The sequence below is a fragment of the Zeugodacus cucurbitae genome, chromosome 2, assembly GCF_028554725.1.
Source record: "Zeugodacus cucurbitae isolate PBARC_wt_2022May chromosome 2, idZeuCucr1.2, whole genome shotgun sequence".
Lineage (NCBI taxonomy): Eukaryota > Metazoa > Arthropoda > Insecta > Diptera > Tephritidae > Zeugodacus > Zeugodacus cucurbitae.
The window spans coordinates 58,344,283-58,360,253 of record NC_071667.1 but is presented as its reverse complement, the minus strand read 5'-3'; the positions used below and the strand labels follow the sequence as shown (position 1 = coordinate 58,360,253).

Here is a 15,971-nt window from a genome sequence, read left to right as displayed (position 1 = left end):
TTAATCCTTAGTTTCAATTCAATGAGGAAAAGGAAGATTATATTTATATATTTATTTCCATTTATATTTATTATATTTTTTTGCTATTTTTTAACTGAATAGAAATACGTTAATATAGAATCGAACTTCATCTGCCTTTGTAGTAAAAATGTCCCACAAGGCTCTAGTAAATATAGTCTCTTCAGAAAGTACTCCTTTTGAGCACGAGGAGTTAATAGATAACATTATGTAGCGGATCATCAGCACAATAATTGTTTTGATTACTTTAGTGAGAATGTCATGTATATATGACATTTTAGATCTAAGAACAAGAACTGAATTCAAAATGCATTTTCTTCGGGATTGATAAAAGTCAAAAAAAAAAAAAATTTAATATTGCTGCGAGAGTTTTCGAAGATTCTGAAGAGTGGGTGATCTTCGGAATTATAGTCTCTGAAAATTTAAAATTTGTTTCCTTTAGAACAGTTCAGCCTCAGTAAAATAAATGCTCTCAATTAAATTTTCTAACGTATGTTAAACGATATATACTATGCGAATTATTTGGTCAATTTTTTTAGTTCTAATATTCTATTTCGATCTCTGAAGGCAATGCTGTACATTTCAGTTGCGTGGTCTTGAGAAAACCACATTAATGTTACTCAATACCTTTTCTTGTCCAGTTTCAAAAGTGTATGGGGAAATAAATTGTTGCGATTTTAATTGAGATCGCCTGTTCTTTGTGACTATCTTAAGAGTCGACAAACCACTTTGATCCTGTTACATTTCAATATTTATTGGAGCCAATTTATCTGATAGATAAAACTGGATAGTGAAGGAAAAATTGTCAAGAGACCGTCTACCGAGCTAATGCGTGGTCTACACAGTTAGTGCTAGAACGCAGGAAGACCGTGGGACACCGGTTCATTCCCTGACGAGAAGCTCATCAGCTCTGCAGTTCCCAGCGTTTCCTATTATTCATATTTCAAACTATTCTGGTACTAAAGTACTGTGATGATATAAATGGTGAGATCAGGCACCACATTACTAGCTTAGATCACATAGTCAGCTCCCTGAAAGAGACACCTCTTCATATAAGTCTAGCTGTTGATACTTTAGACACTTCTCCACCCAGTCTACCTGATCCGTATATGCTAATTAGAGCCGCTCTTTGCATTCGGATCAACTTCTTAGCGAATATACCCAAAGTTCTGTAGAATATAACCTAAATTCGGTCCGATTGTCTCTTAAGTATCGTTTTTAAAATCCTACAGTTCGAAATTAAAATGTGATGAATTCGATTCAGCAAAGGGTAATAAACAATTTTGTATGGCCTAGTGTCTTTCTGCAGATCCAATCAGATTTGGAACACATCACATAATTGGAAACAGTTTCTGGCTTTTTCGATATTTTTTTCCGATATTCACGGTATTCCACGTGTATATGGTAAAAAATTACGGAAGGGCTTTCGCAACCGTTTCGAACATGATCTAGATAAGTGGATGTTCTATAGAAATTGTAAGGTTAAAGTTTCAATAAATTTTTAATAAAAGGATAATATCTACAACAACAATGTAAAAGATAGATAAGGACAACCACACCATTTAATAACCAAATCTTTTTACATATTATAATTTAAGAAAAAATCAACATTGCGGCATTGTTTCTGATAGTTTAACTCGTCTACATTGTTTAACATATTATTTATTGTTGTTGTTTGTTTTGTGTTGTTATTTCGTTGTAGATGTCAGTGACAGTGAAACTTAAATCGACTTTAATTCAGTTGCCCAACTTTCGCTGTCAATTTGCAACAACATGACATGGCAACCGCACACACTGACAGACACACAACTACAATTTGTATATATATTTGTGTGTGGGTTCGAAATAACGCTCGCAAAAGTGTTGGTTACGCAAGTAAATATGTAGTGGTGGGTGTGTTTGTAGTTGTTTATATATGTGTGCATATGTAGTTCACTGGGTGTTCTACTTTTGCCATATTCCCTTGGATTTGATATACAATAATCCAATGAGCAAACGCACACGGATAGGCTAACAAAATTACACACATATGTATACACACGAACACCCACACACCAATTCGCTATATAGGCTAGAGTAAAAAAAATCAGCAACAACAAAAAGCACAAACACCAACAGAAAGGTGTTGGCGCACGTGCGGGACGAGTGGCGAGTACCAGACATTCCAACGCACACAACTACCACACACATAAGCAGTTTCGCCAAATATCTCTGTAGATGTGTGTGCGAACTCTGCTGTTGTCACACAAAAGTGGAATTACAACGTGACACCAGCAATAAAGATTTTTCCCATGTAGCACTCTGTGTCTCCGTGTCCGTGTGTGTGTGTTCGTGTTAAAGTAGTGTTGGCAATGTTATTTGCTTGTTAGCCTGACGTTGCAGGAAAATCGAATCGAATTCGTTTGATGCCGTAGCGGAGACGTTTAGAAACTATGCGCCGAAAACGTGCGTTGCGTAAGCAAGTGAGTTCCTAAAAGGCAACAACTACAAGTGGGGAAGAAAAAAATGGGGAAAGCTGAGAAAATGCAAAGTAATGGAGTAGAAGCGCAATGGCGATCGATGCCAAGAAAAAGGCGGCAGCATTCAGTGAAACTGTTCGGAATCGGAGAGTGAGTGATGGCATATCTTTTGCTAGCCAAATGCCGTTAAGTAAGGCAGATTTAAGAGAAATGCTCAAATGGTTATTTAGTGCAATGCATAAAGTAAATTTAAATATTTGGCAAAAGCACTAATAGAGTGAATGTAAAGTTAACTAAATTTAGTGCTTAGAAGGAACATGTTTTTTTTTTTTTTGTGGAAATAATTGAACTGAATTTGTCATTGACTTACGGATATTCGTCTATTTTAAAATATATATAAATATATAAACAAGTAAGGAACCGAATATATTAAACTCTCGCAATTTATCGATATAGTTTTATTTAGATAACACACAATTTGACCCATATATTCGGCATAAAGTCCAATAGAATAACGAAAATCGTCATATATAGTGCTTGGTATAATTCTTGAACCGATTTCACTCATTTTCACCACCAACCTATATTATATCTAAGTTTATATGCACATTTAATTTGGCTAAGATATTTCACATTTTAACCGATTTATAAGCTATTAAGCCAATCGTATTTTTGAAAACCCTATAATTTGGTATATGGGTGCTAGGGGAAGTTATGACCCGATTTTAACCATTTTTGCCACAGAGACACACTATTTGAAGGAAAAAATTTCCTCTGAATTACATTAAAATATCTGAGATATTTACCGATATTTTCGTTGAAAAACTACCCTTAGACAAAGAGTTCTTCATGTTCGATATCTGGGGCCTTGAAAAGTTATAGTCCGATGTCGACAATTTTTTTTTTCACAAGTGATGCCAGAGCTCAAATATAGTATTTGTGTAAAGTTTTATTGCTCCATCTTCATTGGTTCCTTATGTCTACATTATAAAGTGAAGGAATCAGTTGGAATTCAAAATTCAAGATTGAGTTATATGGAAAGTAGCCGTGGGTGTGAACCCATTTCGCCTATTTTCCATCCGTGTTATCAGTTCCTGAGGTATGGTTTTTGGCCCATAAGTGGACGACGCCACGCCCATTTTCCATTTTGTAAAATATTCTGATTGCAGCTTCCTTCTGCTATTTCTTCTATAAAATTTAGTGCCTCTGACGGTTTTCGTTAGTGATTTAACGCAATTTTAATAATTTTCAACCTAACCTTGGTATGGGAGATGACCGTGGTTATTATCCGATTTCAACTATTTCCATGGTATGTGTGGGGGGTTGTGATAAGTGAACCGACTGCAGAAAGTTGGGTTTATATAGCTTTATTGACTTGCGAGATATATGCATAATACCTATTTGGGGGTGGAGCCACGCTCACTTCCACAAAACAATTACATCCAAATATACCCCTGCCTAGTGCGATCCTTTGTACCAAATTTTACTTTTATAACTTTGTTTATGGCTTAGTTCTGACATTTTATGTGTTTTCCGGTTTCGCCATTTTGTGGGTGTGGCAGTGGACCGATTTTGATTTGGATTTTGACTCGTCTCGTCACTCTGATCATCTTGATATAAAAAACCCTATATCTAACTCGCTTAGTTTTATGACTTACAAACAACCGTTATGTGAACAACTTTTCTTGCGAGAGTACATAAATTGTAAAAAAAAATACTTGAATATATTTTCAATAGCCATATTTTTAAGTAACATTATCTAAAATTTTCTGTATTAGTGGATAGTTTCTGCCATATGTCCGGAGTATTTTTGTTTTGTGATCTGTTAAAAGATAAGTGTTTTAAGAGGCGTTTCCACCACAGTCGGGTCTACATAAGGGGAACTTGCATATTTCTACAGTAAGGAACTGGCAACTCGGTAACGTTCATAAAAATTATTTAATTTTTTTTTTGTAACTACAATAACAACAACAAGAGTTTAGAGGCTCTAATTTATATATGCGATTATAAGCACCAATATGGTGAAATTTTTAAGATTTTATTCTTCTTTTTTCTTATTCTTATTCTTTTTGAAAGATGGAGAATACTGATAGCGAAGAACAACTGAGACAATTACTTTCTACATTACTCTAGATTTTATTAATATTATAATTCATATTTGTATTGTAGGATGTAAGCTTCAAACTATCCACTTAATATGCGACCGCTTTGGAAGACTCTCCGATGGGTCCTCTGGCACAATACCTATACAAAATATTACTATATATACACTATATCTTTACAAAATACAATCAAGCAAAAACATCCATTTTGAGGTTCTTAAAAAACTTTTTTCGTTATAAAAAGTTTGATAAACGCTGGAAAGCGATTTTTGAATGTGTTTGGATCCATCGAGAACCTAATACCCTATTTTATTACTTTAAAAATTAGAATTATTCTTGAACACTAGTGACGTACACATTTTTTGCGAGTTCCCAAATAAAACTATATCTAAGAATGAATTAATTCTATATAGAGTTGCCAACTGATTTTAATAAAAATAATTGCAAACCAAAAAAAACAAGTTTAGAATACACAAGCCATTGTTATTACAAAATATTAAATGTTAAAAAATAAAAATTTAGAGGCTTTATTTCAGACTTTTTGTTTAACAGAGTTACCACCTTATTGTATTTCAAAATAGTAATAGTATAATAATAATGTTGATAACAGGTTAAATATTTCTAGAAAATTTATAGATTTGTCTAACTTTCTTAAAACTTAGAATATGCTTTAAGTTACCTCAATTCCCACATTTCGCAAAAATACAAGTTTCACCTCGATTTCATTGTCTTTTGTCCTCCACTCACAAAAAGCCACAATCTCACTCATTTATAACAAATCACAAAAACTAGAACAAAACACCCCTGCAAGCAGTGCGTTGTCAATAAAATCATTGAAGACATTCATTTGCGCGCGATTATGCGACACTCGAAATCCCAACATAGTCTGGCCAATAAAGTACACGAAGACTACGGCTGTGTCAGCTCGTGTGCCACACATTTATTCTCATTTGATGACACCTCCGCACCCACCTTGGCTTAGTTGCGCTTACGATTGTTTGGAAGCTGCTGCTCAGCTCAGCCAGCGTTTAGCTACAAATAATAGCGAAACTCCTTAATTCGTCTGGGATCATCATTTGTGCTAAAAATAGCGGCCGTAGCGTAGCAGAATAACAATGAATGGAGAGAAAAGCAAGTTGAGAGAGAGCGGGAAATAATTCTTCCAGAGACACTTAAACATGTATGAGCCCATTTAAGTGCTTTTGAATTACATCTAATGTGCGTATGTATGTGTGTGTGTGTTGCACTAAGTCAAAGTGTGTTTGTGTTGTCGTGAGTTGGCTAGAATAATATGCGTAGTTGCTGTCACAGCCTCCTTGACTAATACTCTTTCGCACGATTTATGATATGAGCAATGCTCCTACAAGCTCCGAGCTGTGGCGCATCACTCAAGCGAGGCACTAGCGTAAGTGCCCTACCTACTTGCCACACACATACATACATGTGTGTTCATATGTAGATGTGTGCGTGTTTACATAGTTAAATGTTTTACGAGCGCAAAATAAAATAAATCCGGCGCCGCATGAAAATTGTATAAATTATAGTCATGCGCTTGTCTGTGAGTGTGGTTGTGGGTGTAAGTGGGGTTTGTGTGTGTCTTCCAACACATGTAGACAATTACACATGCTCCGACGCAGCCTCGCAATGTGGCGGCATATGTGCTTTATGGCCAACCAACTCATCTCGCTGGCACCAACACCAATTCTCCTTGTATGCGTGTGTGTGTTTAAACCCCCTCCCACGCTCTTGCCGCCGCTCAACGTTATTTAATTAAACATTTGTATTCATTGAAAATGTCATAAAAAAGAAGTTAGCAAGTGGAGCATTTAGTGCGCTGCTGCATCGCATACATTACACCAACACATACAGCCACAGATTCTCTCAAACACTCACACACTCTCTTACTCAGTTTGCCACAATCTAGTGCAATGTATGACAATAGTGATGAAAAGTTTTTAGCTGCCACATATTGTGCGGCGTTTTTGGTTAGCCACATGAAATTTTCACCAAAACTGCACACAAACTCAGGCGCTGCAACACTGCTTTTGGTGTACTCATACTCTTACAGGTGTGGTTACAAAAACTGTTTCTTGCTTGTTTTGTCGCCGGTGTATGCTGCTATTTTAAAGAGTTTTAAACTAGTTTAATGTTGGTAAGCACCTTTATGCTAGTGGCCCTTAAATGCTTACTATGGAAGTTTCACCTAACATTAGAGGTGGCATTTGTGGAGAATTTCTTAAGTCAATCACAATGCGACACCAGAATTAAATAAAATTTCGTATTCTAAATACAAAATATATAATGCTCAAATATAATAGTCAAAGTTTAATCTTCGAAGAAAAAACAAAAAAAAAATGTATATCGAACAAGTAAGGAAAGGCTAAGTTCCCTCTGAATTAAGATATCTGATTAAGATATCTGTGACATTTACCGATATTTTCGGTGAAAAATTACCCTTAGGCACTGAGTTCTTCATAATCGATATCCGGGGCATTGAAAAGTTATTCTCCGATTTATACAATTTTTTCACAAGTGATGCCACAGCTCAAATATAGTATTTGTGTAAAGTTTTATTCCGCTATCTTCATTGGTTCCTAATGCATATACTATAAAGTTAACGAATCAGATGCAATTCAAAATTGAGTTATATGGGAAGTAGGCGTAGTTGTGAACCGATTCATATTCATATTCCACCAGTGTCATGAGGGTGTCAAGAAAGTGTAATATACCGAATTTCATTGAAATCGGTCGAGTAGTTTCCGAGATTTGGTTTTTGACCCATAAGTGCGCGACGCCACATCTGTTTTCCATTTCGTAAAGCGTTCTTCTGCTATTTCTTCTGTAAAATTTAGTGTTTCTGATGTTTTTCGTTAGTGAGTTAACGCACTTTTAGTAATTTTCAACATAACCTTTGTATGTGAGGTGGGGGTGGTTATTATCCGATTTCAACTATTTTCATTTTCCATTTCGACTCGTCTCTTCATCATGGTAATTTTTTTGATATGTAATCCTATATCTAACTACATATATCTATCATATATACTTGACGAACATGTTTCAAATATCATTGGATTAAGAATAAAATTAAGATTATATCTATATTTTGGAGTAGCATGATATTAAAATATTATATTTTTTAAAAAGTCCATCGTTGTTCGAATTCCGAATCCACTTATTTCGATTTTGGAAGCTAACATTGAAAATCGGAGAATACACTTTTTTATTTATGACTCAATCTCCCGGAAAAAATAGTTTGGTCCAATACCCAGTCGCGTATTGTACAGTGTAATGAACAGACTTGCTTCGAAACAACATTTTTTGCTGACATATGGCCCCAAAAGTGATCGGAAATTGAGCCTCTCGGATGGTATTTATTCGAGTCAGCCGCGTCTGTTGCTTGCCCGAGATCATTTTTGAAACATAATGGCAGACCGTAATCTTTATAACAAAGCCAAATTCTTGGTCATAAAGTCCAATAGAAAACAAAAATCAGTATATATGTATAGTATATGTGGTCTGGGTAATTCCTGGACCAATTTCAACTATTTTTGCCTCCTAGCTACATTCTATTCACTAAGTTTTCCTGATATGTCTCACATATTAACCGATATATATGGTATAAAGAAAATAGAGGAAGTTATAACCCGATTTCCCGATAGAAGAAAAATATTCCCTCTATATTTTCGTTAAAAAATTTATTTGATGCACTGAGGTCCTCATGTTCGATATATGGGGCCTTGAAAATTTATGGTTCAATTTCGACGATTTTAAAAAGGGCCACTTTTTTTGTTTTCGGTTTTCGCCATTTTGTGGGCGTGGAAATGGTCTGATTTCCATTTTCAATACCAACCTCCTCAGGGTGCTAAGGAATATGTGTATCAAGTTTCATTAAAATATCTAAATTTTTACTCAAGTTATCTTTTGTTATCGAGAGTATAAAAACCAAATCGTATCGATAACATCAAAACATCATATATTCTGTTATACTCTGGATTACTGGATAGAGCTGGTGTGTAATCTAAAATATTTTCTCAAGAACTTTCCTATATTATATATTCCTAATCTCTTTCTTTTCGAACTCTATTCAATAATTCCACAGAATTATTCTAACTTCCATACAATTTGGTATTCGCTGAAACTCGTTTTTCTTTCGTTGTAACATTCTACCAATTACTAAAACTAGAAGATTGCACTTTGAAGATGCAAAGAGAAATAGATATTGAGAGAAAACGGACTTATCATGGTAGTGCTAGCTGTGATATCATGTCAGAGTTCAGCATATATTATGAAATTGAATGGAATATGTTTGTGTGTCTTAAGGTGGATTTGAGTATGGTTTGTGGTCCACAGTCGGTCCAATTTAAATAGTAATATTAATTAATTCAAAATTTAAAAATTTGTTTGATGTTTTATATTCTCCAAAAATAGATGGCGCCATTGTTGCTGTATATAAAATTATTGATGCTTTTGATTGTTTATTTTATTTTCTGTGAAATTTGACAGCACAACTAGTGAATGGTGGCAATATGTGTTGGTTGAAAATTTCCGGGGATTACCAAAGTATATTTTTCATCATTACTCGTATTCTCGTTATTTTTTAAATGGAAGTGAATTTCTACACATACAAATTGTTACATTCTAAAAGTTAGTTTTGTGAACATTTTCCAATTGCTAAATATATTTGAATAACAACTCTCAGAGTAATCAAATACTCTTGAATAATTTTTATAAAAAGGAATTTGAGATGATTGACAGTGAATTTCAGCGATATGTGGCTGTCGGTGTGTGTGATGTCGGAGTGCCATATTCTAGGATATGCCATATAATACTGCTATCTGGATTTGAGTGAACGCGTCACGTTGGCACACACACGTACATATGCACACACGCGTTAGAGCCTGAACGAAATCAAGGATATCTAATTGCACATAGCTACATTGTTACAAAAGTGATGGAATATTTTTTTTCTTAGAAACTTCCTAGCAACACCGCTGTATACACTAAGTCTGTATGCTTTAAGCACAATGAAACAATGAGCGCGCTGTGCAGGTGTGTTCTTCTACATAATAATGCCGAGTATAATACGCACACACACAGAGACATGTGAGCACTTCTCTAAACAATCAAGTCAGCAAGGATTAAAAACTTAAGATTTATGCGCGTAATTTTGCGTGAGTTCAAAATGGAATGGCATTTCGCGCTGTAATAATTTCACACCGCCGCGCTAAGCGCAATTTCATGCTCAAGTGTTGAGTAAAAAGCGCATTAAACTTGTTGACAGTGTGAGTGTGTTTGAGCGAGCATGGGATTAAATGTGATGCTAAATTAATTATTACGGATTACAACGCGCTCGCGTGAGTGTGTATGTGTGCGAGTGTGATGATTACACATACTCACCTCACTTTTAAGAGTATAAGTCTCTGAGAATAATGACGCATACTTTGGAAATTAGAAAGTTGTTCGAGTAGAGGTTGAGCTAGAGTGCGCTTGAAATTGCTTTTCGTGTGTGTTTCCGTAGCATTTTGCACCACATGACATCACCTCAGCGTGAAAGTAGTTGCAAGTTGACTTTGGTTAGTGCTGTGAAATAAGCGGTTAAATCGGAAATTCGCTGGAATTTCTCACATAAAATGTGCCCATTTATTGAATAGAGTATTAGTTTGTTATAATTTTTGTGGGTAATACCAACAGAAATTTGATTAGAAGCTATATTTTAGGTAATCCAGGGGCAGTTAGTTTGTGATTTTTTATGTGTGACATATTTGCTGATTTATCTTTTGGAAAAAGTACTGAAATATTGTAGGCAGCTTTAGATTCATTGAAAATATGTATTACTTAATTTTTTTTTGCAAAAATGAGTTCTTCGAAGTCAAAAAAATTTATTCCCCATTTAACTAAAATAATATCTCTTTTCAAGTGTCTTAAAGCATTTAGCGTTATATTAAATAGAAGTTATTCGAGACCCTTACCTGTATTATTAGTCTCACAGAGTAGATGATGATGCCGAAAGAGTCTGGAAAGAAAAATATATACTTTTTATAAAAATACTGTAAAATTATATGAAGCACTAAATAAATATAATTTTTTTAATATAATTGTGGCCACCCATTGAAGATTTGGTGCCTGGTCAATACCAAGCGTTCTATGTCTGGTTTGTGATAGGGCTGGATATTCGCAAAGGAGGTGAAAACCCGTTTCCTTGTTCTCTTCTAGTTTGCAGGAGCGACATATGTCGTTAAAGGACAGACCCATTGCCAACGAATGTTTTCCGAATGGACAATGCCCTGTTTACACATTTCCTGGATATGTTTAATAGGTCCTTAGTTTATATTCTATCACATTTTGGCCAAATCTGCTTTATTATTTTACATTTGTTTATAGCTTCTCATCTTTTTTAAGCAATTTGTTCAAAATATTTATAAAGCTCTCTCTTAATAGTTCCTAATGGGTGTGGTATTTGTTCTGCCTCGGCTTCATCTAGAGAAGCTCCTGTTTTTGCCAACTTGTCTGCTTTTTCGTTACCAATAATGTGCCTGTGTCCGGGGACCCAGATTATGTATAGGTGGAGTTTTTCTGCTAGTGAGTTCAAAACCTTCTTGCAGTTGCTGACTAGATAGGAATTAAGCTCGAGTTGATAAAGCCAGCAATGCCGCCTGGTTATCTGTGTATATATTTGTTTTCTGTATCCCCCCATAGATGTTCAATAAGGCTTCACTGTACTTCTGCTTTGAAGATGCTGGCTGTATTAGGTAGACGGATGGAGAGGGATATGTCTAGATTAGCTCTCTGTATTCCATTCTATTTTGAATATTTTTTATTCACAAAAATTTAATTATCAACCCAGGCTAACATAAGAGGCAGATCGATCAACTTTATTGTCTGCATTTTGTGGAAGCTCAGTGAGTACCTTGTCCTCAATGCTCATATGGTATGTTCTGTACTTAGAAAATCACTGTCGAATTAATTTTTTTGAATCAACAATAACAAAACATGAATTGAATGGAAAATAAAAAACATCTCTTGTCGGTATCCAGTGGTTCACCAATCGACAAGTCCATTTCTTAATATAAAGAGTTTTCCAAAAGGGACGCTACAAAAGTATACCGATAGGGACAGCAAACGTCGCCATATTGTTTTGCTCTTCTGACATTTCTCTTCAGTAAGGTTTGCCATTTCATCATGGAAAGATAAACGATCCAACAACGAGTCGAAATTATTAAAATTTACTACAGCGAATGTTACAATCGATTTATTGAAAACCAAGTTTGGTCAATTGGCTATTTCCTATGGGGCTCTATGATTTCTGCCAACAAGCCAGCGACGATTGATGAACTTCGTACGAACATCGAACTTGAAAAAGCAGCAGTGTCTTCCGATTTATATTCTACAAGCGTGTCAGTGGTGGTCATGCAAAAGAAATCGAGTTCCATACATAATGTCATCGTACTTTTACAGGAATGAAGAAAAAACTTTTTTAGCGCTCTTATTGAAAAACCCTTTTATTTTATTACTAAACATTTGTTCCACTAAAGTGATGGTTTCACGCACTGTATGACGTTCGGCGTCGTCCTCCTGAGACCACTGTCAGTCGGTGATTATATTGCCGCAGGAAATCAATGAATTTTTAATCATTTGCTCTACATCGATGATAATCTTGGCTTCGTTGTTATTTAATAATGAAAATGTAGACATCATACCCTCGGCATGTTTCTAATTTTCCCTCAATAACATTTTATAACTTATTCTGTATGTTTATAGACTAAATTTAAGTGTTTTTTAAATGCTGAAAAAACTCTAACATTGTATTGTTTTTAATGAAGGTAACTGAGTGAACTTTTTGAAATATCTAACTTTTTTCTTATATAAGTGACCCGAACGATTTATATTTTTTTTATAAATGCTTACAAATCCTCCACGCGCTTACTCCAGCTACTTTAACAACTGCTTATTTCTAAATTGCTTAGCCTTCAGCACTGTTGCCTTCTTTCAATCATTTCGCTTTCTTAATACCATAGACATGTTATTGCAACGTCTTTACTACTTTACTTTAGACTACAATGTAGGAATTTGCATTTAATTTAATTTCATTTCCGTTCCGAAAGCCTGCAGCTACTTACACTAATACAGACGTATGCATACTAATTTGGTACAGAACAACAACAATGAATGCCACAATGAAAAATACAATAAAAATAAAATCAAATCAAATAAAAAATACAAATACAAAAGCAAGAAATCCGGCAACGTTTGCAGTCCACAATGCAATGAGCACTTGTGTGCAGAGGAGGGTTGGGCGAACACCACTTGACTTGGCGGCACTTGGCCTGAATTTCTTTGGTTAGCAATAGGCAACACAACATTTTATTTGCACAATTTCATTTCACTGCATTTTACTAGCAATTTAGTAGCCAGCAGCTAACAGCTAGTAACAGCGTGTAACTAAGTGTCTAAACAGCCACAGCGTTGCAGCCATACTGGGTGACAGACTAGTGCTTGGCGAGCGAGTAAATGTGGTAGGTGCGTGTGTTACAGTAAATGCGTTCAAATTTAAATAATACAAATCTCCACAGCTGCCACTTTAAGCGCCGAGAAATTGCAGTTTTCTACAAAATTTGCTCTGTTCTTCAGCCATGTCTGTCAATTTTATGGCATTTGTTGCTGCCTTCCCTAGGCACGAATTGTAAAACTTCCACAGTTGCTGCCACTGCCACTGCTGCTGTTGCTGCTGCTGCTGCTTACATTTTGCAAATCAGCCTGCAGAGATTACGCATTTTATGCTGAAATCTGAATATCCTTTGTATTTTTTGTGCCCCAGCTCCATCTGCACTTCACTTCTCCCTCTACCCACACACACACTGCCACATGCTGTACTGTTGAAGTCAACTTTGTTGCTTTACATTATCCTACAGCCGCTATTTATTATATACTTTCCTCCCTCCCCCCACCATTTACTTATTTTATCTCTATTCCGTTATTATTATTGTATAACAACTAGTTTCTCTTCTTCTTCTGCTCTCTCTATCTCTGGTGAATGCTCTCCCTTTCTATTACTCTGCTGCCCTTTGAAACGCTCTAAATTCTCTATAACTAGGCTATGCTAGGCAAATTATTTCAAAGCCAAGCAACAAAGCTCTTGCTGACTGACTGCCTTACTCTTCGACTCCTCCCTGTCATGATTTTGCCGGCAACAAGAAAGCCAATTGTTCTTCATAAATATGCAAATTTTTTCAACTGCAAACGTTCCATCCAGTTGTTGCTGCGTACTTCAAGATGTATATATTTTTTTTACAATTTTGTGGTATAGGGTGGTCCATTTGCAAGTTTCTCAAAAAAAATGACGAAGTTCAAAACTTCCTTGTAATGTGACTGCAAAAGTCCTAGTCGGTCTAGAAACTAATGTATGATCTTGGAGACATTATTATTTGAACATATTATTTCTGGAATAGTAATTTCCTATGAGCACAACGAATAGTATCAATGATTTTTTCTAGGTGGAACTTGAAGACAAGATCTTAAAGTGCTTGTTAGCAGTCTCGGAGTTGGGATATGTAGTAATAAATAATTCTTTGTTGGTTGTTGTAAAGTACCGCTACTATGTTGACATAGCCCAACCTTAAAATTAGTAATCAGGGAGAAAATCGTTCTTGATAGAAAGCTAAAAAGCTAAACCCCTCAATAATAAACCACCATATGGACCACCCTATATACCAATTCATATAACCACGTATGCTTGACTGTATGTAGAGTACCTCTCGTGGGAGTTCTTGTGTCGCCGTGTGCGTTGGCAAAAATCATAACCAACTCGGTACATAGAAGTCCTTGAACTGCTCACACCACTCGAGCTGTGCGGAAATGAAGGCAATATACACATGAAAGTGATACCACTTTGAGACAAATACAAACTCGTTTAGATATATTTCTATCTTTATCATATAAGTGGTTGTGCATGGGTAGTGTAAGGTTCTCCCAGTTTTCGTATGCTTTGACTGCTCCCTTCATTACTGCTTTGATCTGTTTATCATGCGAAATTGAAGTTATTATTATCCAACTTGCCAACAAATGTTGCATGGCAATGAATGAAAATTAACATGAAAACATTCGATTTTCATATGGTGGCTTGGAAATGGATTAAATATGTCGGAAGTGTGGGTTTCCAGCTAATATTGCTATATGAAATTGATTGTTGTTATTGTAGTATGTATGATATAGCATTAGATCGCTTGGAGTTGACTGTCTTGGAAACAGAATGCATAGCTTAGGAAATAAAGAGAATGAACTCTTCTAGTTGCACATCCGTCTTGAGAGAAAAGCGACACTTCTTTTCTACGCTGGAATAAGTTGAGGTGTTCGAAACCGACATAAGATCACCAGCTACTAAGGCTGGTCTATCTTCATACTGAATGGGGTTATGTCAACTGATAGTGTGTATCTTCTACTTTTAAGAGTGTGTTAAAAGACCTCTTTTGAATTCATTACTAGAGAGCAGGTATCGTACTTGACTATACCACCACCGCTCTCTGACGAACTCACTTCGCATGAGTTAAATCTCTACTAAGTAAGTCAAAGTGCATACATTTTGTTAGACTATAGCATTCAATTTAGTACTAATCAAATTAACCCTCTCAGTAGAGGCTACCATAAGAGGCTCTATTCTCATTTCTTTTTACATCTTAAAACTCCTTAACTCAACTTAATTCAATTTTTGAGCTAAAGTAATAAAGTTAATTTAGAGAATATAAGAAAGGGGTTGTGTGTACGTATTATAATCTTATAAAGAAGGCTTTAAATATGCTTCGCTTAACACATGTGTTTATGCATAACATACGAAACTAAACGAATTTTTGCATTTTAACGCTCACTTGTTGACCCACCCCATCGCTATACACCCTTGCTTATATGGCGCTCTAAACTTTAGACTTGTTCATGTACTCCGCACTTTCCCCAACCCCAAATCGTTCATCACTCACTTACGCTTCGTAAGCCAACTAAATTGCATGAGCTCGTAAATTTAATTTAACCAAAAATCCATGGCAAACGGCTGGTTGAATTGCTTGACTGCATCGGTTGGGTGGAGGGGTGAGTGAACTGCTCAAACTCCACGAAACCAGCTCCAGTCAGGGACAACCGACCGAGCAACAGGGCAACACAATGGCACACTCAACTGTTATAACAACAACAATACTATATGTATTACAACAAAACTAAATCGCTTAGCATCGACCCCATCCACCACTCGCACACTTTTGATTGCTGTTGTTTGCTCACTTCTATAGCCTTATTGTTGTTGTTATTGTTATTGTTGTCTATAATGCCCTGCTCCCCGGCCCCGCCACACTTAAACTGCTGCTAAAATCTTCAATTATGTATGCAAGACGAGCGTTTTGTAGTAGCT

General features: G+C 35.8%; 2 protein-coding genes across 3 annotated transcripts in view; one reads left to right on the top strand and one right to left on the bottom strand.

Annotated features, from left to right (window-relative positions):
* Window positions 1–15,971, top strand: part of LOC105214565 (protein timeless homolog) — a 458,589-nt gene that overhangs the window by 238,873 nt on the left and 203,745 nt on the right. The window lies entirely within an intron of this gene.
* The window catches only part of LOC114804265 (uncharacterized), an 88,099-nt gene that overhangs the window by 57,373 nt on the left and 14,755 nt on the right, over window positions 1–15,971 (bottom strand). The window contains exon 2 of the mRNA XM_054230443.1: window positions 10,549–10,592. The gene's annotated coding sequence lies outside the window, so the exon portion shown is untranslated. The remainder of the gene's footprint in view (window positions 1–10,548; window positions 10,593–15,971) is intronic.